The sequence below is a fragment of the Heterodontus francisci genome, chromosome 30 (genome assembly GCF_036365525.1).
Source record: "Heterodontus francisci isolate sHetFra1 chromosome 30, sHetFra1.hap1, whole genome shotgun sequence".
Taxonomy (NCBI): domain Eukaryota; kingdom Metazoa; phylum Chordata; class Chondrichthyes; order Heterodontiformes; family Heterodontidae; genus Heterodontus; species Heterodontus francisci.
The window spans coordinates 10,686,821-10,710,931 of NC_090400.1; the positions used below are offsets into that span (position 1 = coordinate 10,686,821).

Here is a 24,111-nt window from a genome sequence, read left to right on the forward strand (position 1 = left end):
AAGTCCCTCTGAACAACATTTAGAAGTTTTGTGCCCTTTTTTTAAAAAAAAAGTTCTGCTTTTCTGTTTTTACTGCCAAAGTGAATAAGCTTACACTTCCCCACATTATACTCCATCTGCCACCTTGTCCACTCACTTAACCTGTCTACATCTCTTTGCAGCCTTTTTGAGTCATCTTACATTTCCATCTAGCTTTGTATTGTCAGCAGACTTAGATACATTATTCTTGCTCTCTTCAACTAAGTTATTGATATAGATTGTAAATATCTGTGCCCCTATCACTGATATAAAAACAAGAAATGCAGGAAATACTCAGCATGTCTGGCAGCGTCTGTGGAGAGAGAAGCAGAGTTAACGTTTCAGGTCAGGAACCCTTCATCAGAACTGGCAGAGTTTGGAAATGTAATAGGTTTTAAGCAAGTAAAGTGGGGGTGGGGCAAAAGATAACAAAAGTAAAGGTGGTGTTAGGACAAGATCACAGAGAATAACTAAGCAGAAGGTCATGGAGCAAAGTCAAACGGTAGGTTAATGGTGTTGTAAAAGACAAAACATTAGTATAGAGAGGGTGTTAATCGGCAGAAAACTGAACAGTCTGGCCCCAAGCACAAACATGAAAAAACAATGGGTGGAAACAGTAGAAACAAATTAAACAAACTAAAATAAAATAAATACATTAAAAACAATAGAAAAAATAATAAAGGGGGGGCCTATCATACTCTGAAATTATTGAACTCATTGTTCAGTCTGGCAGGCTGCAGCGTGCCTAATCAGTAAATGAGGTGCTGTTTCTCGAGCTTGCTGGAACACTGCAGCAATCCCAGGACACAGATGTGGGCATGAGAGCAGGGGGAATATTGAAATGGCCAGCAACTGGAAGCTCGGGCTCATGCTTTCGGACTGAGCGGAGGTGTTCTGCAAAGCGGTTACCCAGTCTGCATTTGGTCTCCCCAATGTAGAGGAGACCACGTTGTAAGCAGTGAATGCAGTATACTAAATTAAAAGAAGTACAAGTAAATCGCTGCTTCACCTGAAAAGAGTTTTTGGGGCCTTGGAGGAGAGAGGAGATAAATGGACAAGTATTACACCTTCTGCGGTTGTATGGGAAGGTGCCTTGGGAAGGGGACGAGGTGGTTGGGGTAATGGAGGAGTGGACCAGGGTGTCACGGAGGGAACGATCTCTTCGGAATGCTGAGAGGGGAGGGGAAGATGCGTTTCATAGTGGCATCACGCTGGAGGTGCCAGGAATGACGGAGGATGATCTTTTGGATGTGGAGGCTGATGGAGTGGAAAGTGAGGACAAGGGGAACTCTGTCGGGGTTCTGGGAGGGAGGGGAAGGGGTGAGGGTAGAGGTGTTGGAAATGGGCCGGACATGGTTGAGAGCCCTGTCAACCACAGTGGGGGGATTCCTCGGTTGAGGAAAAAGGAAGACATATCAGAAGTGCTGTCATGGAAAGTTGCATCATCAGAGAAGATGCGTCGGAGACGGAGAAACTGGGAGAACAGGAACAAAAAACAGGAAGCAGGATGCGAAGAAGTGTGGTCGAGGTAGCTGTGGGAGTCGGTGGGCTTATAATGAATATTAATAGACAGCCTATCCCCAAAGGTGGATGTCCTAAAATTGATCCTTGCAACAGTCCAATAGTCACAGCCTGCCAACTTGAAAATGCCCCATTTATCACTGCTCTCTGCTTCCTGTCCGTTAACCAATCCTCTATCCATTCTTACATATTAACCCCCCAACGCCATGAGTCCTTATCTTGTGTATTAATCTTTTGAGTGGCATCTTACCGAATGCCTTTTGAAAAACCAAGTATACTACATCTATTTGTTTCCCTTTATCTACCCTACTAATTACATCCTCAAAAAACTCTAATAACATTTTCAAACACTATTTCCCTTTTGTAAAACCATGTTGGCTTTGTTTGATCATACTATAATTTTCTAAGTGGATTGTTAAGACTTAATAGATTCCAGCATTTTCTCAATGACTGATGTCAGGCTAACTACCCGGTAGTTCCCTGTTTTCTCTCTCCCTCCTTTCTTGAATAGCGGTGTTACATTTGCTTGGACTTGGAAATATATTGTTGTTCCTTCATTGTTACTGGGTCAAAATCCTGGAACTCCCTCCCCAACAGCACTGTGGGTGTACCTACACCTGATGGACTGTAGACTTTCAAGAAGGCAGCTCACCACCACCTTCTGAAGGGCAATTAGGGATAGGCAATAAATGCTGGCCTTGCTGGCAACGCTCACTTCCCAGGAACAAATTATGCAACTTTATTTAATCATGAGTTGGAAGAATGTCGTTATCTTGAGAATGTAATCTTATTTGCAAATAAAAAGGAATGTGTAGTAATATTGTCTATTCCCATTAAGTAGTGATGTTATGGTGTGTAATTACAGATCGCTATCCCAACGGTGAGGTGAAGACTGCTGTCAGTTCAGGTGAGTGTATGCCTCACAGAAGTAGACTAATGGTTGTTGAACTGGGTAAACATGTGTCCATTACAGCCGTCACTCACTGTGTAATTGTATAGATGCTGATGTGGCTCTGTCTTGTGTTATTTGCAGGGCTCTCTCGTGTCAGAACTGCGAGTATCAATATCTGAGTTTTAGAGAATTGGAAAGTCTTGTGAAGGCATCCAACGTCTAACTAAGTACCTGAGGGCAATCATAAAGTTTAAAATTGGTGTTTCAAATTAAGGCAGCTGAATGAATGAACAGGGAGCCGTTGTTGCTGTTCTACTAACATAGTATAGATTTATTTTGTGCTGTACAACTTGTTAAGTTAAAGCTAGTTTGTAAAAAGTTATGCACTGAGTGTATATATTGGAATACCTAATTGTTCCATTGGACTCATTAAATGATCACTTCTCTAGTACTTTTATAAACACGCTGGTCTCAAACTGGTGAACTAATCTTAATTTTTGGCTATGCACAACATTCGTGGAATCTTGTATTTGCCACTATTAAAACTGCTGATTTTTTTTTTTAACAGGTGTAACTGTCATAATGGAAAGTAGTCTTGTTCTAGCAAGCTAAAAAATCAGCAGTAAGAAACTCTGTTGCAAATACTTGAACATATGAAGCTTTTTTGTATTCATTTCAGTAATGTGTTATTGCATTACCTTTTGAATATAAAGACTTTTATTTTGCATATTTCATTTCTTCAGGTCATCTCAAACTACATCACAGCCAATAAATTCATTTTTAAATGTAATCGCTGACAATTTGTAGGTAACCGTAACAGAGAATTTGCATACAGAAATGAGATGAATGACTGACTTGTTAATCTGTTTTGGTCATGGTTGGTTGAGGAATGAATGTTGATATCATACCAGCAGAACTCCCTAGTCTTTGGATGGTGCCATAGATATTTTGCATTCACCTGAACAGATAGACTTGGTTTATGGTCACATTTAAATGATGATGACAATGAAGCACTCCCTCCATCCAGTATTGCTTTGAGATATTAGACTAAATTATATGTTGAAGTTTTGGAGTGGGCTTGAACTTGCAGCTTTCTAAGTCCAAGGTAAGAGGGCTACTGACTGCACCAAGCTTGCCCTTAATAATCTAAGATTTGAGCAATGTGTTTCCACATCTCTGCCCAGACATTTTTATATTCATTCATGGCATGTGGGCGTCGGCTGGGCCGCCATTTATTGCCCATCCCTAATTGCCCTTGAGAAGGTGATGGTGAGCTGCCTTCTTGAACCGCTGCAGTCCATGTGAGGTGGGTACACTCACAGTGCTGTGAGGAAGGGAAGTTCCAGGATTTTGACCCCATGACAGTGAAGGAACGGCGATATAGTTCCAAGTCAGGATGATGTGTAACTTGGAGGGGGAACTTGCAGGTGGTGGTGTTCCCATGTATTTGCTGCCCTTGTCCTTCTAGTTGGTAGAGGTCACGGGTTTGGAAGGTGCTGTCTAAGGAGCCTTGCAACGTGGCTGCAGTGCATCTTCTAGATAGTGCACACTGCTGCCACTTTGCGTCGGTGGTGGATGGGGTGCCAATCCAGCGGGCTGCTTTGTCCTGGATGGTGTCGAGCTTCTTGAGTGTTGTTGGAGCTGCACCCATCCAGGCAAGTGGAGAGTATTCCATCACACTCCTGACTTGTGCCTTGTAGATGGTGGACAGGTTTTGGGGAGTCAGGAGATGAGTTACTCCCCACAGGATTCTTAGCCTCTGACCTGCTCTTGTAGCCACGGTATTTATATGGCTACTCCAGTTCAGTTTCTGGTCAATGGTAACCCCTAGGATGTTAGTGGGGGATTTAGCGATGGTAATGCCATTCAATGTCAAAGGGAGATGGTTAGATTCTCTTGTTGGAGATGGTCATTCCTGGCACTTGTGTGGCGCAGATGTTACTTGCCACTTATCAGCCCAAGCCTGGATATTGTCCAGGTCTTGCTGCATTTCTACACAGACTGCTTTAGTATCTGAGGAGTCGCGAATGGTGCTGAACATTGTGCAATCATCAGCGAACATCCCACTTCTGACCTAATGATTGAAAGAAGGTCATTGATGAAGCAGCTGAAGATGGTTGGGCCTAGGACACTATCCTGAGGAACTCCTGCAGTGATGACCTGGAGCTCAGAAGATTGACCTCCAAAAACCACAACCATCTTCCTTTGTGCTAGGTATGACTCCAACCAGCGGAGAGTTTCCCCCTGATTCCCATTGACCTCAGTTTTGCTTGGGCTCCTTGATGCTATACTCGGTCAAATGCTGCCTTGATGTCAAGGGCAGTCACTCTCACCTCACCTCTTGAGTTCAGCTCTTTTGTCCATTTTTGAACCAAGGCTGTAATGAGGTCAGGAGCTGAGTGGCCCCGGCGGTACCCAAACTGAGCAGGTTATTTCTAAGCAAGTGTTGCTTGATGACACTGTTGATGTCACCTTCCATCACTTGACTGATGACTGAGAGTAGACTGATGGGATGGTAATTGGCTGGATTGGACTTGTCCTGCTTTTTGTGTACAGGACATACCTGGGCAATTTTCCACATTGCAGGGTAGATGCCAGTGTTGTAGCTGCACTGGAACAGCTTGATTAGGGGCACGGCAAAGTCTGGAGCACAGGTCATCAGTACTATTGCTGCAACGTTGTCAGGGCCCATAGCCTTTGCAGTATCCAGTGCCTTCATTCGTTTGTTGATATCACGCGGAGTGAATCGAATTGGCTGAAGTCTGGCATCTGTGATGCTGGGGACTTCAGGAAGGGGCCGAGATGGATTATCAACTTGGCACTTCTGGCTGAAGATTGTTGCAAATGCTTCAGCCTTATCTTTTACACTGATGTGCTGGACTCCCCCATCATTGAGGATGGGGATATTTGTGGAGCCACCTCCTCCAGTTAGTTGTTTACTTGTCCACCACCATTCACGGCTGGATGTGGCAGGACTAGAGTTTAGATATGATCCGTTGGTTATGGGATCGCTTAGCTCTGTCTATTGCATGCTGCTTATGCAGTTTGGCATGCAAGTAGTCCTGGGTTGTAGCTTCACCAGGTTGACACCTCATTTTGAGGTATGCCTGGTGCTGCTCCTGGCATGCCCTCCGGCACTCTTCATTGAACCAGGGTTGGTCTTCTGGCTTGATGGTAATGGTAGAGTGGGGGATATGCCGGGCCATGAGGTTACAGATTGTGGTTGAGTACAATTCTGCTGCTGCTGATGGCCCATAGCTCCTCATTGATGCCCAGTTTTGCATTGCTAGATCTGTTCAAAATCTATCCCATTTAGCATGGTGATAGTGCTACATAACGCGATGGCCGGTATCCTCAATGTGCAAGCGGGACTTCGTTTCCACAAGGACTGTGCGGTGGTCACTGCTACCAATGCTGTCATGGACAGATGCATCTGCAGCAGGCAGATTGGTGAGGATGAGGTCAAGTATGTTTTTTCCTCGTGTTGGTTCCCTCACCACCTTTAGGACTCTACCAATGCGGTCAGTAGTGGTGTACCGAGCCACTCTTGGTGATGGACATTTGAAGTTTCCCACCCAGAGTACATTCTGCACCCTTGCCACCCTCCGTGTTTCCTTGCCACCCTTGGTGTTCAACATGGAGGAGTACTGACTCATCAGCTGAGGGAAGGCGGTAGGTGGTAATCAGCAGGAGGTTTCCTTGCCCATGTTTGACCTGATGCCATGAGACTTCATGGGGTCTGGAGTCGATGCTGAGGACTCCCAGGTCGACTCCCTCCCTACTGTATACCACTGAGCCACCACCTCTGCTCAGTTTGTCCTGCCGGGGGGACAGGACATACCCAGTGATAGTGATTGCAGTGTCTGGGACATTGTCTGTAAGGTATGATTCCGTGAGTATGACTATGTCAGGCCGTTGCTTGACTAGTCTGTGGGACAGCTCTCCAAACTTTGGCACAAGCTCCCAGATGTTAGTAAGGAGGACTTTGCAGGATCGACAGGACTGGATTTGCCATAGTCGTTTCCGTTGCCTAGGTCGATGCCAGGTGGTCTGTCCGGTTTCGTTCCTTTTTATTGACTTCGTAGCAGTTCAGTTCCAACTGAGTGGCTTGCTAAGCCATTTCAGAGGGTATTTAAGAGTCAACCACATTGCTGTGGGTTTGGAGTCACATGTAGGCCAGACCAGGTATGGGTAGCAGATTTCCTTCCCTAAAGGACATTAGTGAACAAGGTGGGTTTTAACAACAATCGACAATGGTTTCATGGCCATCATTAGACTAGCTTTTTAATTCCAGATTTTTTAACTAATTGATTTCATGCCCCCAGCAGTACCCTGGGTCTCTGGTTTACTAGTCCAGTGACAATACCACTACGCCACCGCCTCCCCAATGGTTATGCTTATGCAAGATCAGGATCAAGTCAATCCTTAAGATGTCAGCATTAACTGACAGAAGATTTCAGGTTTAAGAGCTGAGTGCATAATCTAGGTTGACACTTCAATGCAGTGGTAAAGGAGTGCTGCACTATCGGAGATAGTGTCTTTCGAATGAGGCAGCATGTGTCCTCTTAAGTGGACATAAGTTCTTCTGACACTATCCCAAGCAGAGCAAGGGATTTCTCCCAGTGTCCTGGCTAACATTTACCTCTCAACTTTTATCACAAAATCAGATTTGGCCATTTGTCTCAAAACTGATTGTGGAATGTGACTTGTGTACAAATTAGCTGCTACATTTGCCTGCATTACAATAGTGAATACATTTCATAAGTACTTCACATTTCAAAAGTACTTCACTTGCTGGTGAAGCATTTTGGATTGCCTTTATAGGCACTTTGGAGGTTGTGAAAGTTGCTATGTGAATGCAAGTTCTTTCCTTCTCCTTTGTGGACTTGGTCATCTGATGCCTGAGTCAGGCTCGTCATCAATACTCCAGAGTGCTACTGATTATTGACCAGCCAGACTGACCCATTGATGAGAGTTGGATAGATGGACCAATCACAAGGCTGCGATTTGTTCCCCCTCAGCTAGATAATCTATAAGTCAATGTCCTAACTGATGGTTTCTGCTGCTCATAAATCTAGAATTATACTAATATCTATGGCAGTTTTAGTTGGTTTAACTTCAACAGCGTCCAAGTCTTGGCTTTTGACAAGCTATGTGGATTTGGGTAAATGGCATTTGTTACATGGGAAGAGTATGTGTAATCATATCAGGTAAATAGAAATTGCACATGTGTAGACTTCTCAGTAGCATTGAGGCTTTTAAATATAATGATGTTACTTCATCCCATTTTCCAGCACTTGGTCTGTAGCCTTGTTTGCTATGGCGTTTCAAGTGCTCATCTAGATACTTCTTAAATGTTCCTGCCTCTACCACCCCTTCAAAGAGTGTGTTACAGATTCCAACCACCCTCTGGGTGAAAACATTTTTTCTCAAATCCCCTCTAAACCTCCTGCCCCTTACCTTAAATCTATGCCCACTAGTTATTTACACCCCGCTAAGGGAAAAATTTTCTTCCTTTCTACCCTATCTATGCCTCTCATAATTTTGTATACCTCTATCAGGTCTCTCCTCAGCCTTCTCTGCTCTAAGGAAAATAAAAGCAAAATACTGCGGATGCTGGAAATCTGAAATAAAAACAAGAAATGCTGGAACCACTCTGCAGGTCTGGCAACATCTGTGCAAAGAGAAGCAGAGTTAACGTTTCGGGTCAGTGACCCTTCTTCGGAACTAAGGAAAATAACCCTAGCTTATCCAGTCTGTCTTCATAGCTGAAATGCTCCAGCCCGGGCAGCATCCTGGTGAATTTCCTCTGCGCCCACTCCAATGCAATCACATCCTTCCAATAGAGTGGTGACCAGAACTGTACACAGTACTCCAGCTGTGGCCGAACTAGCATTTTATACAGCTCTATCATAACCTCCCTGTTCTTGTATTCAATGCCTCGGTTAATAAGGGCAAGTATCCCATAAGCTTTCCTATCTACCTGTGCTGCTGCCTTCAGTGATCTATGGACAAGTACACCAAGGTCCCTCTGTACATCCTAGGGTCCTATCACCCATTGTATATTCCCTTGCCTTGTTAGTCCTTCCAAAATGCATCACCTCGCACTTCTCAGGATTAAATTCCATTTTCCACTGCTCTGCCCATCTTACCAGCCCATCTATATCGTCCTGTAATCTAAGGCTTTCCTCCTCACTATTTACCACGCCACCAATTTTCGTGTCATCTGCGAACTTGATGTACATTAACAGTTACATGCCCAGTGTTATCCATATTCCAACTGCTGCTGGTTGACTTTTCTGCAACAAGCCTTTCCTTCTACAGTTGGCAGTTGGTTGACTTCAAAGTAAATATTCAAACTGTGCAGTCTCTGACTGACTGTCATGTTTCCGGAAGAAAGTGACATTCCATAAGTCTTGCCTTCAGGTTATCCTTGAAATGTTTCTACTCGTCCCCACCGTCCTCTTTGGGTACTTTCTGTAAATGTTCAAATTGAAAAAGGTTTTTTATGTTTTTTAAAAACAAGCTTGAAATGTCTGACAAATCGTTCTAAGGATGGTTATCAAGTAAACAATTACATTTAGTGGTTCTTGCTGTGTAGATATGTTGGAACTTTGCTACTATAATTTTCCAGATAATAAGACATTGCTTCAAGTTTTGATTGCTCACTACCCTTTTGTTAGCTATGCAATTCTTTAAATACTAAAATTAATCTAGAGTTTCAAGTGAATAATTTTAATTTTCAACTGCAGTATTGGGAGGTTGACTGGCGTATTTGTAGTATTGTACTGATTTTGATTGGTATGACGTGTGCTGACATAATCTTCATGTCTATAATTACAGGTAGTTTAACAATTGTGCACAGAGAGGCTGACTTTTTCTTGCTAAGTATGTGCTTTCCTCTTTGAATTTTGATTAGAACTTCCTCCCCCCCCCCCCCAACCCCCCCCCTCCCCCCCCCAGCTTGAAGTAACCTATTAGGTATGTAGGTAGGTAGAGGCAGTGGCATCTTTGACTTTCCAGCACAGGTATTGCTTTTAAAATAATTCCAAGGAGAAACTCAGGAATGAAGTATTGCTGAATCTGCAGCCTATGCCTATAACGTTACTGTGCTGAATTAGTTGGGATAATTTTACTGTAAAGTTTTCTGAAGTTTGAGTTGCTGGCATGCTTCTATTGTAATATCTACTGGAAACTAATTAGAGTTGAGAAGTTGCTGATCAACTTTTAATATGTTGGAAGCCTTCTGCTGAGCTGTAAGGTAGTGTAACAGATACTTAGAATGTTGTTCTATTGCATAGTTTTCTGTTGGTTTAAAACTGGTAGCTGCTGAAAGTAATTGGTACCTACTGAAACTGACTGGAAGGACCTAAATTATGCTACTGATTCCATACTGTTGTATGGTCAGGGGAAAATGAAGATCTGTTTACGTGCATTCAAATGTTAGTTAGATGTTAGAGACCCAATTCGCCTTGCCCAGGTTGTAGTTCTAACAAAGCTGTTTTGAAATTGAGTGATACCAGACTATCTGATCTATGTAGTCTTGCACCATTTCACTACCCTTGGATTGGATGACTTGCCACCCAAATTGCATTACACGGTTTGTGTGATGAGCATCACTGTTTAGTGAGTATCATTATTGTGGAACAGATCCTGCTACCAACTGACAAAGCATAGGCAATGATGCTTTATATGACAGAGTAATCAAAATAAGTGAAATGTTTCCTCTGTTTTATAAAAGAATTCATTTGATATGATTAAAATATTGACCATAGTTTGACTAATTGGCAATTGTTGTCTCTTCAAATGTAGAAGTGACCTTGAGAATGATCATCTTGAATGCCAATTATTTGTTCAGCTGCAATCAATATTTAGATATTGTAGAGTTGAGTGAAGAATTGCTTAATGAGGTGTAAGGTGATCACTGACAGATCTGTGGAGCTTTTTCTGACTGTTGAAGGCATTGTTTTCATTGCAGAAGCAAGAAGGGTTCTGTTGCAGAAATTCCTTTAAAAGCAACTAATAAATCCATAGTGGATCTATGCATTCCAAATGCCTTCTATGCATTAAAGATTGTAATGATCCAGATAATGGAAAAGGCTAATTCAGAAAGCTACAACAAACTTAAGTTGTGAGGATTGGATGAGGGGATGCAGGTTCAAACCAGTAAATTTATGACTGATGCCAATTCTTCACAAAACGGTCAGCAAGGAAAATATCTGAATGCAGGTAGCATTTGTAACAAGATAGATGAAGTAATGAGTAAATAGAGATAATAGGTTTGATCTAGTAGCCATTACTGGGACATTGTTGCAGCATGACTAAATATTTCAGGGTACTTGACTTTTAGAAAAGATAGGCAAAATGGAATAGGGATTGGGGTAGCCGAGATAAAGGCAGTAGTGAGAAAGGATCTTAACCCAGAAAATCGAAATGTAGAATCAGTTTGGGTTGGAGCTACAAATTAAGAGGGCAGAAAATTGTGGTGGGAGTAGTTTATAGGCCCCCACAGAGTAATCATAATGTTAGAGTATAAGCCAGGAAATTAGAGGAGCATGTAACAAGGGTAATGCAATAATCATGGGTGTCTTTAATCTTCATATGGACAGAACAAACCAAAGTGGCAATAGTAGCTTGGCAGACAAATTAATTTGAGACAATTTTCTAGAAAACTATCTGTTGAAGAACCAACTAAGGAACATGCTATTTTAGACCTAGTATTGTATAATGATACAGGGTCAATTAGTAATCTTATAGTAAAGGATCTTCTGGGGAAGAGGTCATTTTCGGGATGGCAGTGTGCAACTAGTGGAGAGCCACAAAGATTTGTACTTGTGCCTGAGCTATTTCCAATCTATATCAATGGCTCAGGTGAGGGGACCAAGTGTAATGTATCCAGGTTTGCTGATGATACAAAGCTAGGTGGGAAAGTAAGCTGTGAAGAGTACACAGACTGCAAAGGGATGTAGACTAGTTAAATGATTGAGCAGGTGGAGTATAGAATCATAGAAAGTTTAAGGCACAGAAAGAGACCACTTGGCCCATCGCGTCCGTGCTGGCCGAAAATGATCCACCTATTCTAATCTCACCTTCCAGCATTTGGTCCATAGCCCTGCCGATTACAGCACTTGAGGTACATCTCCAGACTCCTTTTTGAATGAGTTGAGGGTTTTTGCCTCAACTACTCTTTCATGCAGTGAGTTCCAGATCCCCACCACCCTTTGGGTGCAAAAGTTTTTTTTCTCATCTCCCCTCTAATTTTTCTACCAATCACTTTAAATCTATGGCCCGTAGTCACTGACCTCTCTGCTAAGGTGAACAGACCCGTCACCTCCACTCTATCCAGGCCCCTCAAAATGTTGTACATTTCAATCCAATCTCCCCTTAGCCTTCTCTGTTCCAAGGAGAACAACCCCAGCTTGTCCAATCTTTCCTCATAGCTGCATTTTTCCAGTCCTGGCAACATCCTCGGAAATTGCCACTGTACCCTGTCTCGTGCAATTACATCCTTTCTGTAATGAGGTGACCAGAACTGCACACACTACTCAAGTTGTGGCCTAGCTAATGATTTATACAGTTCCATTATAACCGCCCTGCTCTTGTATTCTATACCTTGACTAATAAAGGAAAGGATTCCATATGCCTTCTTCACCACCTTATCGACCTGTCCTGCTCCTTCAGGGATCTGTGGACTTTCACTCCAAGGTCCCTCACTTCCTGTACACTTCTCAGTATTTTCCCATTAATCGAGTATTCCTTTGCCTTGTTTGGTCTCCCCAAATGCATCACCTCACACTTCTCCAGGTTGAATTTCGTTTGCCACTTTTCTGCCCATCTGACCAGACATCAATATTTTCCTGCAGCCTATAGCTGTTGTCCTCTCTATCCACCACATGGCCAATCTTTGTGCCATCTGCAAACTTCTTGATCGTGCTCCCTACATTTACATCCAAGTCATTAATATATAACCACAAAAAGCAGGGGACCCAGTACTGAGCCCTGCGGAATGCCACTGGAAACAGCCCTCCAGTCGCTAAATCCACAGTTACCCTTTGTTTCCTGCCACTGAGCCAATTTTGTATCCACGTTGCTGCATTTCCCTGGATCCCAGGGGATTTTTTTTTTTAACCAGTTTGCCATGTGGGACCTTGTCAAAAGCCTTGCTAAAATCCATGTAGATCACATTAACTGCACTACCCTCATCTATTTTCCTCATTGCTACTTCAAAAAATTTGATCAAGTTGGTCAAACAAGATCTTCCCTTAACAAATCCATGCTGACTATCCTTGATTAACTTGTGCCTTTCTAAGTGACAGTTTATCTTGTCTCTCAGAATAGATTCCAATAATTTTCCCACTACTGAGGTTAGACTGACTGGCTTGTAATTATTTGGCCCATCCCTCGCTCCCTTTTTAAACAGAGGTGCAACGTTGGCAGTTCTACTACTTGTGAAATTATCCAATATGGTTGGAAGAATGGAAAAGCCGTATATTTTTTAAAACGTGAGAAATCACTAAATGTTGATATTTAGAGAGATTTGGGGATCTTTGTACATAAAACATAGTTAATAAACAGGTATAGCAAGCAATTAGGAAAGCAAATGGTACGTTAGCCTTTATTGCAAGGGGATTGGAGTGTGAGAGTAAAGAAGTCATGCTGCAATTTTATAGGGCTTTGGTGAGACCACACCAGAAGTGTTGTCCACAGTTTTGGTCTCCTTGCCTCAGGAAGGATATACTTGTCTTAGAAGGGGTACAACAAAGGTTCACTAGATTTATTCATGGAATGAGAGAGCTTGCCTTATGAGGAGAGACTGAGTAGAATACTTTCTGAACTTAAGAAGAGTGAGAGGTGAAACATATAAGATTCTGAGAGGGCTTGATAGATACTGGGAGGCTGTTTCCCCAGGCTCGAGAGTCTCGAACTAGGTGGCATTGTCTCAGGATAAGGGCTCGTTATTTAGAATTGAGATGAGAAACATCTTAACTCAGGGTTGTAAATCTTGGGAATTCTCTACTCCAGTGGGCTGTGGCTGGTCAGATGTTGAGTGTATTCAAGACAGATCAATGGATTTTTTTGAGGCACTATGGGAATCTAGGGATATGGGAATAGGGTGGAAAAAAGGAGTTGGTCTCGAAGAACAGCGACTCTTCTTGAATGGCAGAGCAGGCTTGATGGTCCATGTGCCCTGCTGCTACTCCTATTAAATTCTTACATTGTCTTGGTAAGGTAATGGAAGTGATCAACTTGGAACTTTTTTAGTAAACAATTGAATGCTGTGATGAGGGGGCTGTCAGGTTTTTCTGGAAGAATGAGGTAAGATGTGCCTTCCTTAACCTTTTACCTTGTCTTCCATTTCTATCTAGGATCGTTTATTATGCCACTGCCACCTAACATTACTCTGAATTCTCATATATTGCTTCATTTATAATCCCTCTTCTGGTTTACAAAGTCAGCATTGATGGTTTATATAACAGTGATCATGACTTGATATACAATCTTAACACTGCTTCTGTTCTCTCCATCCTATTGTCCCTCTCTTTTGGATTCACTCCTAGGTGTCCAATTACATTGCCTCAAGTAGCAATTTTTTTTGCCCGCGTGGTTCCCTCTGGTGTGTCCCAAAGCAGTGTACTTCATTTCTTCCTATTAGTGAAGTACTTTTGAACTTTGGTCCCTATTGTAATGTAGGAAACATGGCGGTCAATTTGTCCACTGTAAGCTCTCTCAGACAACAGTGAAATAAATCACTAGGTAACCTAATTTAGCTGTTGATTAAGGAATAAATATTGGTTACGTCACTCTTCCACCTGAAAGCGCAGCTGACACTGTGAATCAGCAGCTGCTCCTGGTGACCAGAGGGAGCAAGGGGTGAGGTAAAGTCTAGTGTTAGAGGAGCAGAGGGTATGTGTAGTGATACAAGACGGGGGGCTATCATTAAGGAGGGTGAGGCCATGGAGTGATTTGCAGGCAAAGATGAGAGTTTTAAAATTGACAAGCTGGAGCACATAATCAGTGGAGCTTGAAGAGGGTGGATGTAATGGGTGTAGAGCTTAGTATGAATGAGGACCTGGGATAGTGGAGGTTGCTGTGGAGGGGTCAGTTAAAAGGTATTGGAGAAGTTTGTTCTTGAGGTGATGATGACATGAAAGGGTTTCAGCTGCAGAAGGGCCAAGATGAGACAATGAGGAGAAGAAAATATTTTCAATAATGGAGAATATGTGGGGGAGGAAGTTGAGCAGGATACCAAATTTAGCATTTCCTAACTCTGCTTGAAATTGACTCGAGGTCAGAAGCTGATGGGAACTAAATAGAATGATCTCAGTTTTCTCAACATTCATGTGGAGAAAATATTGTCTCATCCAGGTTTTGATCGTGGAGATGATTCAAAAGTGTAGAAACTGGGTTGGTGGAGGAAATAGAGTTGGGTGCCATCAGCAAACATGCTGACTATGTGCTGCTGGATGATGTAACCAAGATGTTGTCTGTAGGTAATAAAGAGGAGAAAACCAAGGATCAACCCTGGAAAATATCAGCAGAGGAGAAGTCATTGGCAGCAATGTAGGGGCTGTTGTGTGGCAGGAAGGAGTGAACCAAATAGAGCCAAATGGAGATAGACTTCAGAGGAGAGAATCCTAGAAATTACACCACAGAAGGAAGGCATTAGAGTAGATAACTTGGATTAAAGAGCACCAAATTGTGCCAATGCTGGTTCTTCAACTAGAACTATCTACTCTATTTCCAGTACCCCATTTACTTTTATCATCTTCTTCTTTGGCCTCCTTGTCTCGGGAGACAATGGGGCAGCGCCTGGAGTGGCTACAAAGGCCAATACTAGAGTGACAGACTCTTCCACAGGTGCTACAGACAAGATTGGTTGATGGGGCTGTTACACAGTTGGCTCTCCCCTTGCGCTTCTGTCTTTTTTCCTGCCAATTGCTAAGTCTCTTCGACTTGCCACACTTTAGCCCCGCCTTTATGGCTGCCCGCCAGCTCTGGCGATCGCTGGCAACTGACTCCCACAACTTGTGATCAATGTTACAGGACTTCATGTCGCGTTTGCAGACGTCTTTAAAGCGGAGACATGGACGACCGGTGGGTCTGATACCAGTGACGAGCTCGCTGTACAATGTGTCCTTGGGGATCCTGCCATCTTCCATGCGGCTCACATGGCCAAGCCGTCTCAAGCGCCGCTGGCTCAGTAGGGTGTATATGCTGGGGATGTTGGCCGCCTCGAGGACTTCTGTGTTGGAGATGTGGTCCTGCCACCTGATGCCAAGGATTCTCCGGAGGCAGCGAAGATGGAATGAATTGAGACGTCGCTCTTGGCTGACATACGTTGTCCAGGCCTCGCTGCAGTAGAGCAAGGTACTGAGGACACAGGCTTGATACACTCTAACTTTTGTGTTCCGTGTCAGTGCGCCATTTTCCCTCTGTCTCTCTCCCTCTGTCCTTACACTGTGGTCTTTCCCCATTGAGCCTTTGCTGCGGCTGCCCCAAGCTTTAGTGCGTCCCTCAGCACGTAGTCCTGGACCTTGGAATGTGCCAGTCTGCAACATTCGGTGGTGGACAACTTTTTGCGCTGGAAGACCAGCAGGTTTCGGGCAGACCAAAGGGCGTCTTTCACCGAATTGATAGTCCTCCAGCAGCAGTTGATGTTTGTCTCAGTGTGCGTCCCTGGGAACAGCCCGTAGAGCACAGACTCCTGTGTTACAGAGCTGCTTGGGATGAACCTCGACAAAAACCACTGCATCTCTTTCCACACCTGCTTTGCGAAGACACATTCCAGGAGGAGGTGGGCAACCGTCTCTTCCCCACCACAGCCACCGCGGGGGCATTGTGCGGAGGGGGTGACACTTCGGGTGCATATGAAGGATCTGATGGGGAGGGCCCTTCTCACCACCAGCCAAGCTACGTCTTGATGCTTGTTTGAAAGTTCTGGTGATGAGGCATTCCGCCAAATGACTTTGACGGTCTGCTCGGGGAACCATCCGACAGGATCCTCCGTCTCCTTTTCCCGTAGGGCCTTGAGGGCATTCTGTATGATGTTCGTTTTCTTGAGGCTGATGGTTAGGCCAAATTCTTTGGAGGCAGCCGCAATCCTGTCGATGAGTCTCTGCAGCCACTCCTCAGTGTGAGATGTTAATGCAGCATCGCCAGCAAAGAGGAGTTCCCTGATGAGGACTTTCCGTACTTTGGTCTTCAACCTTGCCCGTCTAAGAGCGAACAACCTGCCACCTGATCTTGCGTGGAGGAAAATTCCTTCTTCTGAAGACTTGAGTGCATGTGAGAGCAGCAAGGAGAAGAAGATCCCAAACAGTGTAGGTGCGAGAACACAGCCCTGTTTCACACCATTCAGGATAGGAAAGGGGTCTGATGAGGTGCTGCTATGCTGAATTGTACCTTTCATATTGTCATGGAATGAGGTGATGATACTTAGTAGCTTTGGTGGACATCCGATCTTTTCTAGTTGTCTGAAGAGACTGTGTCTGCTGACGAGGTCAAATGCTTTGGTGAGATCAATGAAAGCAACGTAGAGGGGCATCTGTTGTTCACGATATTTCTCCTGTAGCTGGTGAAGGGAGAACAGCATGTCAGTGGTGGATCTCTCTGCTCGAAAGCCACACTGTGCCTCAGGGTAGACACACTCAGCCAGCTTCTGGGGCCTGTTTAAAGCGACCTGAGCAAAGACTTTCTGCACTATACTGAGCAGGGAGATTCCACGGTGGTTGTTGCAGTCACCGCGGTCACCCTTGTTCTTATCGAGGGTGATGGTATTGGCATCGCGCATGTCCTGAGGTACTGCTCCCTCGTCCCAGCACAGGCAAAGCAGTACATACAGTGCTGAAAGTATAGCAGGCTTGGCACTCTTGATTATTTCAGGGGTAATGCCGTCCTTCCCAGGGGCTTTTCCGCTGGCTAGTGAATCAACGGCATCACTGAGTTCCGATTTTGTTGGCTGTACGTCCAGCTCATCCATGACTGGCAGAGACTGGGCTGCATTGAGGGCGGTCTCAGTGACAACATTTTTCCCTGGAGTACAGTTCTAGATAGTGCTCCACCCAGCAGTCCATTTGCTTGCGTTGGTCAGTGATTGTGTCTCCTGATTTAGATTTGAGGAGTGCGATCTTCTTGATGGATGGCCCAAAAGCTCTCTCAATGCTATCATACATTCCTCTGATGTTTCCGGTGTCAGAGGTCAGCTGAATATGGCTGCATAGGTGTTGCCAGTAGTCATTTGCGCAGCGCCTGGCTGTTCATTGTTCGTTTTACTTTTATATTTTCCTAAATATTCCACATATTTATCCAATACTTGTTTAAATGATTTTGCACTCTGAGCAAATGTGTGGTAAAGCATTCCATGCTCTCCTACCCCTCTATAGAAAACATTTGCTCTTTATCCTCAGTCTGTGACCTCTTGTTACTGATGTATCAACCAGTGCAAAAAAACAGTTTTTACTATTTACACTTTCAAAATTATTTCATTTATCTTGAAAACCTCTATTCAACTCTCATTAACCTCCTTGGCTTCAGTGGAAAGAGTCATTTGCCAAGCCTTCCTAACCTAACTTGTCATTCCTGCTTTCATTGTAGTGAATCTGGACTGTACCTTTCCATGGCTATGATAACCAGCCTGGTGACTTTTCTACCTTTTGTTCCACTAGGTTTTTGAGTACTTATTTTTATAAATATTTATCTCCAATAGTTCGTTCTTGTTCTCGTCAGATGTACTTTTCACTTTCAGTTCCTCTAAAAACTGAGGCATAATAGCATCTGACTACCAGTCTTCTTTCATACTACATTTTTTCCTAATCTCCCTTCATCTACATGTTACTCTTTCGATAACATCACTATTGAATCTAGGCTGTTGCTGTGCTATCTGATTGCCTGATCAACGTTAAGTCTTGACTTAATGTTGCAAATTTATATTGTATTGTTCAGCTCTTACCAGAATCTTACGTGGCTCTGAATCAGACTCATTTAACTTGGTTGTGCACTGAGACTGAACCTAGTTAATTAAAATCTCTGCATTCTGTTTGATCATGAGCTGAGCTTTGAACTACATACCAGCCCGCGACTAAGACTTCTAGCCAACTTTCAAGACCTTGTTGGTTTGCACCCTATTGTAGCCCCTCCACTGCTGAACCTATCATCCATGCCTTCTTCACCTCATAGACTGATTACACAAACCTTCATTCTTCAAGCTTTGACTAATGCAGAACTCTAACATGAGTTTTCTGCACAAAGTTGTTGTTTACATAGACCTGCACTGTGTTCTATTTATGCAACTAGCAGACCTAACTGACTAACAGACCTAAACCTTTTATCACTTTTGTGTTATATAGTCAGGTTCTATGTTGTATTCATTTGAATTTAGAAAGCATTTAATGAGGATCTTGGCAAGACACATTGTTGAAGTCTTAGGATAAACAAGCGTTGAAATCTGGGCAACAGATAAGTGCTGGGCAGTTATTAAGGTTAATTTTAGTAAGCCAATCTTGCTCATGTCTCTGCCAGTCTAACCTAGATATCTTGCTGTTTTACATAAGATTTAGTACTGATCTTAATTTGGATGTTTTGTGTAGAACAGCTTAACTGATTGAATTACACCAACATGTGTGGGAAAGCTTTGTTCTGACAAAAAGAAAATGCATACCTATAGAGATTAATAAATCAGTGCATGACTAGCAAATATTGAAATCTGCATATTGTGCTGAAATAGTATAAATGACCTGGATTTTGCAGTCAGAGGAAAGCCCCCTTTCTGGGAATTTCCCCTTTCGCCAAGACAGTTTAAATCTGATGCCAAATCATGGGATGTCTTGGTATGCAGCAGCGGTGATGTCAGCAAGCAGGTAGGCAATCAATCAAATTGAAGTATTTACACACAGCAAACCAGCAAATTAAAAGTGCTTAAGATCCTTCATTTCTAATTTAAACTTTCAGATAGCAAAATAAATGTATGATGATATTAAGATGGAAGCTAAAATAAAGGCAAACAAACTTTAACAATTTTATTTGAGATATGTATGATTTTTAATCATTGTGCAAAAATTTGACATATCACAAATATAAAATTAGCTTTTCACGGCCCGTAGGGTGTTTAGCGGTAATTATGAAGTTAGGTGGCTATTTAAAAGCCCAGTAACACCTCATTCAACAAGATGTAACTTTTCCCAAGTTTTTACAGTGAGACTCAGTGTAAGAGTGGAAGTTCTCAACAGATCATGTTTGCAAGCGAGATAGCACTATGTGAGGACCTCTAAAGTGCACCCTATGGAGGAGCGTAGACTTACTGACATCAATTTTTGCTTTTATGTGTTGTTCCGTGCATGTCTTAACTTATCTCCTGAAATTGCTGTCAGTTTCAGTGGAGTACTGAAGGCAAATATTGGCAGTTTCGCCGTCATTACCACAGCAAAACCTGGGCTAATGATTCAAAAATTGGATGTTTTGCCAATAGGATGCCGAAGGAGAAAGATTGTGATAACAATATTGAAAGTATGTGACCTATTTTATATGTCAAAATATGACGTCTGTCATGTACCATTGGCTTGAAACTCTTGTCACTTTGTTTTTGCTGTTTCCATTTGGTTGCTATAGTCACGCGCAACCACAGTCATATGATATTGTTAGCTGTGATGGGGAAAGATGCACCATCTTTGCACTCTTTTCATTTATAAACTGGTTTTAATTGTAAGATTGTGTATTAATTGATTAAGGTCCTGCTTGTGTGGCAAGGTATAATCTGATCAAAGGGGAAATTTCAGTGGAAAATGCAAAGACAACATTTTAAGTTTTCTTGGAAGTTCAGGAAATGTCTAATCTTTTATCGTTAAACGCCTGGAATGGTCAGGTCTCTTCATGGTAGTTAATGAATTTTAGCCTTTTTTAGTAAAATATATTTCAGAATTTGGCTTGAAATGCAGACCTCTTTGAGGTCTATCTTAGAACCTTTTATTCCTTTAAATGTCGATTTTGATCCATTTGATCTAGTTGTAAATAATACCCCCCCGCTGCCACCCTATCTCTATTTTCTGCTTTATGCCCCTGAAAGTGCTAGCTTTCTGGAATGTGGTTCCAGGATGCTAGCCATCCTGTTTTTCATTTGTTGGCATCATCATACCAGGTGGTGTCTTCTCTTCCCCCCACCCCCCCCCCCCCCCCCCCCCACAACGGCTGATGTTAATCTTTGTAACTTTTTAATAAGGTTATAGTTTGGCGGCCAACACCTTGCCTGTTGCATGGTGAGGTGAGGCATGCAGGAAGTACAGTCAAGATTTCTTGTGTGTGCACATATGCTCTGTGTTATGTGTTATTTTTCAGAACAGTTTTTATTCTTGAAGTTTTTGCACCAGAAATGTAAATGCATGCAATCATACAGCAGAGCAGTCTGAATCTGTGTGCATGTTGCAGATTGTATGTGAGATATTATAAATATTTGCCACATCAGAAAATATTCTGTGATGACTGCACATTTGATGATCAATGATACATATTTCTATTTTTATGCTGATATATATTAGTCGTTCAGTGGTGTCAGTGATGTGAGATGCTTACTCTCGATGGTGGATTGGAATTTTCTGCAGCAAATCTAATTTAACATTCCTAAAAGCAATGATGTTCAAATTGGTCCCAATATGTTAATTTCTAAATACATTTCACACACTAATACATTAAACTTGATTGTTCTTATTCACTATAAATGACAAATTTTTAAAGTAAACCGATATTTGAGCCATCTTGGATTTAAAAAATTGAAAGGTTGAAAGAAAAGTCCTATTTTAAAATATATCTATGTAATAGTTATTTGCATCTGTTCATTTACGTTTGTATTGTTTGCCCAAATTAAATCTGAGTCAGCATCAAAATACATGTTTATTTTGCTAACCTCCCTAATGCTGAAGCAAGGATTTAATGAGAGGGTAGTTTTCCTTACATTTGCATATTTACAGATGATTTGACTGTCCCAGCTTTCGTTTTTAATTTTACTTTGATGTGATGGATTTAAATCAGGATTAGAGGCTGCAGTTTGTAACAGGAGAACCTGTGGTTTCTCAATCAAAATATTAGAATATTTAAATAAAAAAAGTGGGTGCATCTTTTAAAATCACTTCTAGTTTGTAAAATAAGGGAAATTCAAAGTAATGGCAGTGTGTGTTTGGCAGATTGGATAATGGAAAGTTTTATTGTGTTTATTTTTTGCTTGAAAATCAAATACATTTTATTATTAATGCATCAGTGAGCAGGCTTTTCTGATTTATTGAATTTGGGCTTTGCCTAACTCATTTTTTGGTCAGGTTGAATCTGATATGCAGAGACCCATCACCATTCTTCAATAAATCCAATTCATTAATAAATTCAATTAATTCATAAAAATCTGGAATTAAAAGCTAGTCTCATGTCATGGGGAGGAAAATATGGGAAACCTTGTACTTGATGAATGAAGATGAAATAGCTGCGAGTAAAATTGAAAAGTACTCGGCACCCAACTTGACCATCCGATGCAAACAGCAATTAACAAAGCTAATAGCCAAAATAATGAAATACAAATCAGAGGAGGTAATCAAACTAGTGTTCTGGTCAGATGTTGGTTCCTGAGAAATAAGGGAGATGTTCAAGCACTGGGGCCTTTTAGAAAGAGCCACAAGGTTGATCCCTAATACAAGGGTCTGTGTTATGAGGATAGACTATATGGACTTGGGCTGTTAAGTCTGGTAAGGGAATGTCTGAGGGGGTAATCTTAAAAGTTACCCAAGATAGTAAGTGAGACGTTATCTGGAATACTACTTTAAATTAAACAGTAAGTGTCGAATAAGGACATGTATTCAAGTTAGTGGACAGTAACTTTGCGATTGATAATATGTGGCTTTTTGAATACTCATCAGTTCTTGGAATGGGCTTCTGCGTAGAGTGCTGGCGACAAAAGTCCTGGAATCGTTTAAGAAACAACAGGGCGGCACAGTGGCGCAGTGGTTAGCACCGCAGCCTCACAGCTCCAGCGACCCGGGTTCAATTCTGGGTACTGCCTGTGTGGAGTTTGCAAGTTCTCCCTGTGTCTGCGTGGGTTTCCTCCGGGTGCTCCGGTTTCCTCCCACAGCCAAAAAAAGACTTGCAGGTTGATAGGGGAGTTGGCCATTATAAATTGTCACTAGTATAGGTAGGTGGTAGGGGAATATAGGGACAGATGAGGATGTTGTAGGAATATGGGATTAGTGTAGGATTAGTATAAATGGGTGGTTAATGGTCGGCACAGACTCGGTGGGCCGAAGGGCCTGTTTCAGTGCTGTATATCTAAATCTAAAAATCAATGTGGAAATGAGGTTGTTCTCGATGGATGAATTAAGATGAGCTGAATTGTCGTCTTCATCCAAATGACTATTTCTTGATTGGGTCAAGTCAGCAGTGTTTTGGCAGAGACTTTACTCACTACCCTAAAGCTATATTTTTTAGAAATACTATGAATAAGGGAATGGATTATTGTGTGGCTAAAAGTATTGCATAAAGGATTACATCCATCCAGTAAAGCAGATAAATGATTCAGTTTAAGAACTTGCTTGAGGCTGTTTTTACTAATCTAGAGAGATGTGTGAGTGAAACATTTATCCAGGGTTTAATAAATCACTTGTTCTGCTGAAACATTGTTAGGGGAGAGCTTTTGAGAATGTTTCAGCATAAAATGTTAATTTCCCTTTCTGAATTTTATCAAAATATTCTTCCTTCCAGCCATTCTGAGTAAGGGGTGTGACATAAACTTCAAGCCAGAAATTTCTCAGTTGAAGACTCGGCTGTTGAATAATTCCTAGTCGGAATTCATTCTTCAGAAAGCTACAATCATTTTCGGGGTCTGATGTGTTCTGACATTGGTTTTTCCAAACATATATGGTTGGGTAGCTTAATTTTGACACATCCGTAATATTAAAGTTCATCATCTGATAACAAAAAAGGCACTCATGGCAACAGTTGCAAAGGAAAGTCTATCCTCTGTCTAGATTCTACAACCAAATGTGACTTACAGCCTAGAAATGAGCTATTTTCTAATAATGGAATCCAAATTTAATTTGCGCATGTGTATAACCTTGCTGCAAACTCAATTCCCCTTTTCTTTTACGATGTTCCCGGGTTGACATCATGAAGCCCAATAAGGCAAACATGAAGCCTGCTCCCAGGCTGCCATCATTGTTATCTCAGGCTCTGAGATAGAGCATCCAGGCCTATTCTCCTTGCCAGTTTTTCACCCCCTCTCCTCTAATCAAGAGGTGCCACAACCTCTGCCTAGCTCCTCCACAATCCATACCATTCAAACCTGGAGCCGAGTAGACAGAAGCTTGATACATGTTTTGTGATGCTGCTTGTCTTTCTGTGAAGTTGTACCTAATGTATTGCACCATAAAGTATTAGACTGTGGATCAGATAGAATTGCATAGGCCCAGTTTTTGAGATCAGCAGTGAAGTGACGGCACTCACCACTGACCTCGAAGAAAGCTGCCCACAAAGATCTAGTGAGCTCTGTTGCATGGATTTCACCATTCCCCATACCAAATTTCATTCTGGTGTCAGCTTTTAGGGGATCTCTGACATCCTGCAACAATCACATTGAAGAATTTTAACAGACAGCAAAACAGGAGGTAACAAGCAGGTTTTATCATTCACTTCTGGTAATTTTACAGAAAGCAAAA

At 42.3% G+C, this 24,111-nt stretch overlaps 1 protein-coding gene across 2 annotated transcripts in view; it reads left to right on the forward strand.

The window, feature by feature from the left end:
- LOC137346575 (E3 ubiquitin-protein ligase rififylin-like) overlaps positions 1-24,111 on the forward strand; it is a 129,662-nt gene that overhangs the window by 18,799 nt on the left and 86,752 nt on the right. The window contains exon 2 of one of the 2 annotated variants that reach the window (XM_068010089.1): positions 2,405-2,446. The exons of the other annotated variant lie outside the window; for it this stretch is intronic. The gene's annotated coding sequence lies outside the window, so the exon portion shown is untranslated. The remainder of the gene's footprint in view (positions 1-2,404; positions 2,447-24,111) is intronic. 2 annotated transcript variants of the gene reach the window in all.